The sequence below is a fragment of the Daucus carota genome, chromosome 8 (genome assembly GCF_001625215.2).
Source record: "Daucus carota subsp. sativus chromosome 8, DH1 v3.0, whole genome shotgun sequence".
NCBI classification, from domain to species: domain Eukaryota; kingdom Viridiplantae; phylum Streptophyta; class Magnoliopsida; order Apiales; family Apiaceae; genus Daucus; species Daucus carota.
In genome coordinates this window covers 17,878,472-17,887,667 of record NC_030388.2, presented here as the reverse complement: position 1 = coordinate 17,887,667, position 9,196 = coordinate 17,878,472, and the positions used below count along the sequence as shown (strand labels likewise).

General features: G+C 35.5%; 1 non-coding gene across 1 annotated transcript; it reads left to right on the top strand.

Annotated features, from left to right (window-relative positions):
* The first annotated feature begins 2,027 nt into the window (after positions 1-2,027).
* Positions 2,028-2,134, top strand: LOC135148567 (small nucleolar RNA R71). Its single transcript, XR_010286647.1, has one exon. It is a non-coding gene; the product is annotated as a small nucleolar RNA R71 (small nucleolar RNA).
* Positions 2,135-9,196: the final 7,062 nt, after the last annotated feature.

Sequence of the window (9,196 nt, the reverse complement as noted above, 5' to 3'; positions counted from 1 at the left end):
CTCTCAAAAGCTTTTCTTCCTCGATACCTGAAAGGTTAGATGCAATAATTACAGGTAATGTAGAAGCTTCGCCAAGAAAGGCATACCTTAGGTGTTCGGGAAGTTGCTTAAGCTCAAGCTTAGGAGCTTCAACAATAGAGGGTTTCAGTTTTTCATGAGAATCCTTCAATTCCGATAACCCGAGAGATTCAATTGGAGGTTCCATCCTTCTTCTCCAAGGAGAGGCATTCAAGTATTGAAGGTGTTCTTCTTCCTCCTCATCTCCAAATTCTGAGTCACCTGATAGAACCCTTTCCAAGGTGTCAGTTTTCAGCCTATTGTCAATTTCCGAATGAGCTGCAGCTTCGAGCATGTCCACTTTAAAGCATTCCTCCTCATCAGATGGAAGTTTTATGGCATTGAACACGTTGAAAGTGACCATCTGATCTTGCACTCTCATTGTGAGTTCACCCTTCTGAACATCAATCAAAGTCCGCCCTGTCGCAAGGAATGGTCTTCCCAAGATGATGGGAATCTTCTTATCTTCCTCAAAGTCGAGAATGACAAAATCAGCAGGGAAGATTAGCTTATCCACCTTGACCAACACATCTTCAACTATCCCCCATGGATATGTAATCGAACGATACATATTAGTAGGTTTCAGCTCTGGAAGACCAAGTTGCATGAACACAGACAGGGGCATCAGATTGATGCTAGCTCCCAAATCACATAAACACTTGTCGAATGACAATTTCCCAATAGTACAAGGGATTGTGAAACTTCCCGGATCTTTCAGCTTCGGGGGCAATTTCTGTTGCAACACCGCACTACACTCCTCGGTCAAAGCCACAGTTTCCAAATCCTCAAGTTTGAGTTTTCGAGATAGAATACCTTTCATGAATTTAGCATAACTCGGCATTTGTTCTAGAGCTTCCGCAAAAGGTATGTTGATTTGTAGTTTCTTGAAAACCTCTAGAAATTTCGCGAATTGTTTGTCGAGCTTATGCTTTTGAAGTCTCTTCGGAAAAGGTGGAGATGGATATACTTGCTTGACCCCAGTATCAGTTTTCGGGCTCGACTTTTCGGCTGAATCCTTGCTTGCTTCCTCGTTGATTTTATTCTTGTCAGCTTCAACAACAGTTTTTCCACTATCAGACTCAGATGAGAGCACGGGTATTTCAACCTGTTGAACACTCTCTTCCTTGTTTCGCTCTGTTGCTGATTCTTTATCCTTCGTAACCTTTCCAGACCTCAAGGTGACAGCCTGTACCTGTTCCTTCACTTTCTTCTTGCCTGGATTGGCCTCAGTATCACTAGGAAGAGTTCCTTGTGGTCTATTAATCAACGCATTAGCAATTTGCCCAATCTGATTCTCCAAAGTCTTGATTGACACCGATTAGCTTTTAACCATTAGTCTTAATTCTTCCAATTCTGATCTTTCATTGGAAGACTGTCCAGCCACCCCATGATTTTGCTGCTGGAATCCAGGTGGATGGAATTGCTGCCTCGGTGCAAACTGTTGTTGAAAACCAGAAGGGTTAAAAGGTCGAGATCCTTGCTGCTGAAACTGTTGCTGCTGTTGTGGCATGTAGTTCTGATTATTGCTCCAGCTGAAATTCGGATGATTCCGATTATTTGGATGATAAGTGGCCGGAGCTGGCTGTTGCGACCTCTGAAAGTTACTCACAAACTGAGCGGATTCGCTCGATATAGCACACTGATCCGAAGAATGTGCTCCAGCACAGAGCTCGCAGACTGAAGGTGGCTGCTGATTTCCTAGATTTGCCAAAGAATCCACCTTCATAGTAAGAGCCTTAAGCTGAGCAGCTATGGCTGAAGTAGCATCAACATCCAGAATCCCTGCTACTTTACCCTGATGAAGACGCTGAGTAGGATTCTGATATTCATTCGCGGCCATCATCTCGATCAACTCATAAGCCTCATCCTAGCTCTTAGCCCATAGAGCTCCACCTGATGCTGCATCGAGCATTGGCCTCGATTGAGGACCCAAGCCATTATAAAAGCAATTTATCACCATCCAATCAGGCATCCCATGATGTGGGCACTTTCGAAGCATCTCCTTGTAGCGTTCCCAAGCTTCACATAAGGTTTCGCCAGACAGCTGAGAGAATTGAGTGATAGCATTCCTGATTGCAGCTGTTTTGGCCATAGGGAAGAACTTAGTAAGAAATTTCTGAGCCAGATCCTCCCATGTCGTAATAGATCCTGCAGGAAGAGAATGCAACCATCCTTTAGCTTTATCCCTCAGAGAGAATGGGAACAACCTCAATCTGATGGCATCGTCAGTAACACCATTGAACTTGAAAGTATCGCAGATTTCAATGAAGTCCCGAATATGCGTATTAGGATCGTCAGTCGGAAAACCCCCAAACTGCACTGAGTTCTGCACCATTTGAATAGTGCTCGGTTTGATCTCGAAAGTGGTGGCCTGAATTGCTGGCCTGACAATGCTCGACTGAATGTCATTGATTTTAGGCTCAGAGAAAGCCTTGAGAGCCTTAGTATCATTCGCAACTGGTGGTTGATCACCCATTGTAGTATTAAATATCGTTTCTTCCTTAACCAATACTTCCTTACGAGCCTAAGAACGTGTTCGCATACACGTCACTCAAGTACCTGAAACACAAACAACGAACTAAAGTGAGAAAGAATCCAAGTCACTGAACTTTAACGACCACTAATGACAAGCACATAAACTAAAGTAAAACACCGAGTCCCCGGCAGCGGCGCCAAAAACTTATTCGCACAAAATCACGCAAGCGTACGTGGTCACAAGTAATATAGAATATAATTCAAGTTCGTTCCCACAGAGACTGGTGTATTCAGAAATATGCACTTATGCACCAATGTATGATTATTATTCAATGCTTCGACAAGTATCAAATTGGGTTTTGGTTTTCTACTTAACTAATTCGATTCGAATTATGAAACTAAGAATTATCAACTAAGAGAATAACGATTTACTAATGAGAATAAAACATGGGATTCTAGCTTCATTAACAACTTCATTCAGAGTTCTACCTTATTCGTCTGTAATAGTTGATAACTAATCAGATAACACGAGACTGATACACGCTAACTGTCGTTATACGTGCACCATACGGCTACACATCCACAATTAAGATAGAAGGTAAACAGACACCAATTATGCTTAGACCCTATATGTCTATAGAATTTGAAAACATAACGGTTGAAGAGCAAGTTATCTATCAAGATTACACAGGGCGATGCAAGATGGGTAAAATCACATCACAAGTCATGTTATCGAACACGAAACCTATGCTCGCATGGCAAGTTCTAATCAATATATTCACTGTCGCTTCAATAAAGATTAACAAGCAATCTTAGATGTTAGCTACGCATAAAAGATGAATAAACACAACCAATACGAGGGAATCAAACCATCACATATGAACAAGACAAATTAACTACTGAAATTCATCGATAAATCCGCTAAAATCCCATGACAATGATTAGTTCATAATCGAACTTCTCATCATCATGGGTTCGAATGTAAACATGGTACTGAATAGGAAAAACAAAGTCAAAGTACTAGAATAAGAGTTAAGAAACAAATCCGAAACGAGCATCCAAAGTTACGCGTACTTCGAAGAATTACAAAAATAAAAGCTATGAAATTCGAACTTCATCTTCTCCGCAGCCATCACGTGCTCCTTGGAATGATTCTAGGTTATGTTTTTAGTCCCCCAAGCCTTTCTTTAACTTCCCCAGCGATCAGGCCTTCAAACGGATCAGAAACGGGCAAAACGGGCCTAAATTCGCTGACGGTTTGGTGCGGGTGCGCCAGATTTGGGGCAGGTGCGCCAGTGGGGTAGGTGCACCAGATTTGGGGCGGGTGCCCCAATTCAGCAGCCCACTTCTTTGTCCATAACTTTTGACTCGCGCATCCGATTGCTTCGCCATTTTTTTTCAATGAAAGCTATGAATCTCCTCTTCGTCCTCCTCCAAAGAAACCTACACAACATCACACTAAAACATATCAAAAACATCAAAATCTTGAGGTCAGATTATCTATTTAAGTCAAAACGAAGGCTTCCAAGTGGATATAAAATCCACTTATCAGTGTGCCCAAGGGCACACAATAGTCCCTAACTCCAATAAAAATAGCTCCTTTTTATAGGTGGATGAACAATAAATGATAATGGTCCCCCTGCATTTACATCAACTCCACCAATCAAAATAGGCATTTTTATAGAATTTAGTGTTATTGTGTGCCCTTGGGCACACATTAGAAAGACCGGTATTAAAATTTTCAAGGGATGATGAATAATGGTTCGTCAACTTTTATCAAGACCCATCTACGGTTAGAGAAGAATAAGCTATCAACTTATAAGTATGAAAACTATCAATGGGTAGCAAAAAAAGTATCAACAACTACTGCAATGACGTATCAACCGCTTAGTTAGAGGTTATTAGTTGACAACTATAGTTTAGTTAATATGAAAAGATTCACCTGGGTTGATAAGAAAATGTAAAGTCTATTTTGGAATCTAAGCACTCAATTTGACTTAGTGTCACATTGAAGAGCTCCAAACTTGCAACTTGTACTACACAAAAATAGAGTATTCAAAAATACAATCGATCACAAGAAATAATACTTACAGAGATGTACAAGCTAAAGAATGAGTATGAGTGTTATCCTGACAAGATATGGAAATTTAGTTTATTTGTTATTCAGCAAGGATTGTATACTTGGATATATATACCCATATATTGTCATTCATTTTTAGGTATCTATCCATATGAGAAGGAAAAGACTTGCTCAGAGCTCTTCGGAAACATATTGTTAAAGTAAACTCACTTCTCATTTTGTATGCAGTTGTGTTTCAACACTTGGAGTTTCTCAATATATAAAATCTCTCAGTTGGACAAACAAAACATCCCCAAATTTTTGAAAGAAATTGTATTAAAAAATAATTTTAATTATATTCAACCTTCTCTTACAATATATCTTATTATTAAATAACAATAATATGACCACTGCTAATAAAAAACACATATTAGTTTTATAGCCGTAAAATTAAAAATAAAAATATATAGTTAAATTTACGTGCTCATAATATAATTTTATTCCTCTCACACTTTAAATTATTAAGCTTTATAATTTGATCTTAACATTGTGCTAAAAAACAATTCTATTGAAAAATATTGGGAAGAGTGAAAATTTGTTATAAAATTATAAAAATAATATAAATACAAGATCTTTCTCAATTTATAATAATATATACTATTTTAGAATATATAACTTCCTAAACAACTAATTCTTTGTTGTATTTATTCATGTTTTTTAATAAAAGACCGTGCACAGTACTTATATTTCATAGGGGTGTCTGTTACTAAGGAAAAACTGTCAGAGATTACAGGTATGAAAGGGTTCTCAATAAATAGTGTATATATTTATCAATTTATATAATATATGTTATTTATGATTACATAATAACTTAAACAACTAACTATTAGCTGTCCTCATTTTGTTTTTATATATAAGACAACTGTATACACGACATAGTGATGACTTTTGTGATTCATAAGTTACCAAATATCTTTTCTATTTAATACATTATTAAAGATAATCAATTGAGAGGGTTACACATATGAAACCGTCCTAAAATCTTAGTGATACGTTACTAAAAGTTATTGATATGAAACGGTTCTCTATGAACCTTATATATAGAGGGTTGTATGCATAAGGCATTCACAGTTTTAATATTGAGGTCTTTTACCTCAATTTTCTTTAGTGAAAAAGGAAAAATGTTGTTCAAATAATGGTTAGGTGCTCATGACACATCATAAATTATATGTGTTCCAATTTTATAAGTGATAATAGATTATGATGTGCCATGAGCAATCTGGAGATTATAAGAACTATAGTTTGATAACATGTGGAAAAATCAAATTTTAGCAATTTGAAGGTGCTTATGGTACATTATCATTTTATGCCAAGTAATTTTAAATTGATAATGTACCATGAGCAATCTTGAGATTGTATACACTTCTAAAATTCACATATGATCCAAGTAATACATATTTTAAATCATCATTCTGTTGAAATTTTAATAAACGTATAAATCCCCTTCATATGTAAATATATAATATATTAATCTGTAACTGAAGTTCTATCAAATTAACTGCTTCATTTTGAACTTAACAAGATATATCACAATCTTTTAAATCAATTTTTTTCCAAAAAAATGATCTTTAAAATTTTAGTATAAGATTAATTATATTGCACCTGTTAACTTCTAATTTGTAAATAGATAGCTTATGAACTTGATCTCTAGTTATGAAACACATAAGGCGCAGCTGGCTTTGTGCCATCATCTTGAATCCACAAGTTACGATGTATTTCTAGTTCTTTGCAATCATATCTTGATTTCAAGGTGTCTTTGGACTTCTTTTTATCATCAAGCATTGTGTAGAATATGTTGTCAAAGACATTTTTCTCAGTATGCATGACATCTATGTTGTGCGAAGTCTCAAAGTCTCCCAATATGGAAGCTCATACGACGGAGACATGTGTGTCCAATTATGTGTCACGCCATATCCTATTGTCTTCTGCCTAGTTGTTTTTCTTCGAAGAGGAAATTTTATTTGCTCACAAAGTGTTTTGCTATCAATCATGAATATCGAGTTGTGGTTGAATGTTTATCAGATCTTCCAAATTTAGTGCTCCTTCTAAATGGATCATCTTCTTCTAGAAAATAACGAGCTATCCCATAGAATGTAGATTTACCTTCATACTCGAGTTTCTTTGTTTTTACTTCTTCAATACATACTGGATATGCCAACTTGCCCTTGGTGTGCTGGAAAGTCATTTTTTGTCCACATTAACGCTACTTTCATCATAAAGCCCCATGAGGGCGCGGAAATTCAATTAATCGTACCTACATAATCTCTACTGCCTGCTATGTTAAAGCCCCATGAGGAACACTTCTCAAACTGTCGATTTTTTTTTCGAATTTAACATTTTATTTTAAAGACTGATACAATTTCTGAAAACGGGTGTTTCAAATGAGACCGAAAATTCGAGAATGTCCCGGATGATATATTGGTGTAAAATGAGTACCCAATTGTATAATTAACCCTTTACACAAGCATCAATCTTTTGGTATCCCATGTTCAACCCAGTTACTAATATCTTCACATCGTAGTATTTCATGGGCAACTTGTGATCATTCCGCAACACGGATCCAATGAGTTCAAGCAACTCGTCAAAACCCATATTACTACAACCATGTTTATGTTTATATTGTAGTAGCTTGCTCACAAATGATAATGTTTTAAATCTTGTATTATCCGGATAAATTGGTTGAGAAGCACTGTCTAGCATCATTCTCAAATTGTCTTGTTGCCTCCGTATAATCTCCAAGCATTTCACGTGCATAATAAAAATCATCATCGATGCTACCAACATTCCTAGAACTTGTTCCTGTGTCAACCCGAGATCTATCACTCTCCCGTTGATAGTACCATATTGCATGTATATCCCTGCATAATACAGTGCCGGTACAAATCCAATGTCACATTATAGGGAAACTTAGAGATAATAATTTTCACATTCGTTACATGGACATCTTATCCTCCCTTTAAATCATCCGTTCGTTCGTGCACTAGCAAGTTTGATGAAATTTTCAATACCACTTTTATATTCATTCGTTATTCTTTTATTCGCATCAAACCGACGATTTATCCAACTACATTCGGAAATCACCTACATGGTGTCCAAAAATTCTAATAAATTATCAATTATTAATGTACACAAACACATTTAAATAAAATCACCAAATATACAATAAATAAACAATAATTATCATATTTATATTATTATTGCTACTTATTTTCAATAAAATGTAATTCAAAATGATTGTTGTTAATATTTTAAATATATTTTATCTATAAAAATTCTCTTCTAAAAATTAAAGTTAGCAACTGATATTTAGCATGTCATTTTAACATAATCATTAAATTTACAATTATACAAGAAATAAAGGATAAATTAGTAAAATTAATTATGAGAAATGATACTCTTACTTGCTTTGAAATTAGTAGATAGCAACAAATATTCAACATGTCAATTTAACATAATTATGTAATTTGCAATTATGCAAGAAATAAATAATAACTTAGATAGCAACTAATATTTAACATGTCATTTTTACATAATTATGTAATTTTCAATTATACAAGAAATAAATAATAAATTATGAGAAATGATACTTACTTGCTGGAAATTAGTAGATGTGTGAGCTTGAAGGAAGGAGAGAAAATGGTGGAATATGTGGGAGAGAAGAGGGAAAAATAAGTGGATACAAACCCATGGGAGGTGATAAGAAATATTTATAACAAAAATGATCGCACTAAAGATGGTCGCTTTTATATTCCACCGAAACCGGTCGCTTTGTATTCCACAAAACCCGATCGCTAAACATTTTTCACCCCACTCGGCGGGAATTTTCCTGCCTTTACCTAGAAAAAAGAAAAGGTACCGCAGAAAATTGTTCGTCGCTTTTGTATTTAAAAGCGACCAAATAAAAGCTACCCCATACAAAATCTACCACTTTAAAGCAACCGTTGTTAAAAATCACCATTAACGGTCGCTTTTATTAGTTAGTAAATAAAAGTTTGAACTTATATTAAAAGTGACCTATATCGGTAATTTTTATTCATGGTCGCTTTTACTTAGTCGCTTTTAACCAATTTTTTTTATAGTGGATTTTCAAAGACGTCGATGAATAACCTTTAAAAAAATCTTGGAAGTCAAAACTGGAAAAATTGCGTGGGAGATTTTACGAAAGACATTGCAAGGTGTCGAGAAAGTGAAAAGGTGTGTGGTCTCAATTACTACATGACGTGTTTGAAAATATCAAATTGAAAATTTGTAAAAATATCGAAGAAATCATTTGAAAACAATAACAAATTTAATGAAAAAAATTGACGAAAGACTCGATAATGATTGGGTAAAACAAATATTTATTAGTTTGTTACTAAGAAAATTTGATTATGCCATTACATCCGCCGATACATCAAATGAGTACTTGTCTATAGTTTCAATTGATGAGCTTGTAGATTCTTTTCAAGTCCACAAGAAACTAATGAATCGATACGATAATAATAGACAATCAGAAAAAATACTAGAAAGTAAGGTGTCCGCCATTTCAATTCAAGCAAAAGCATG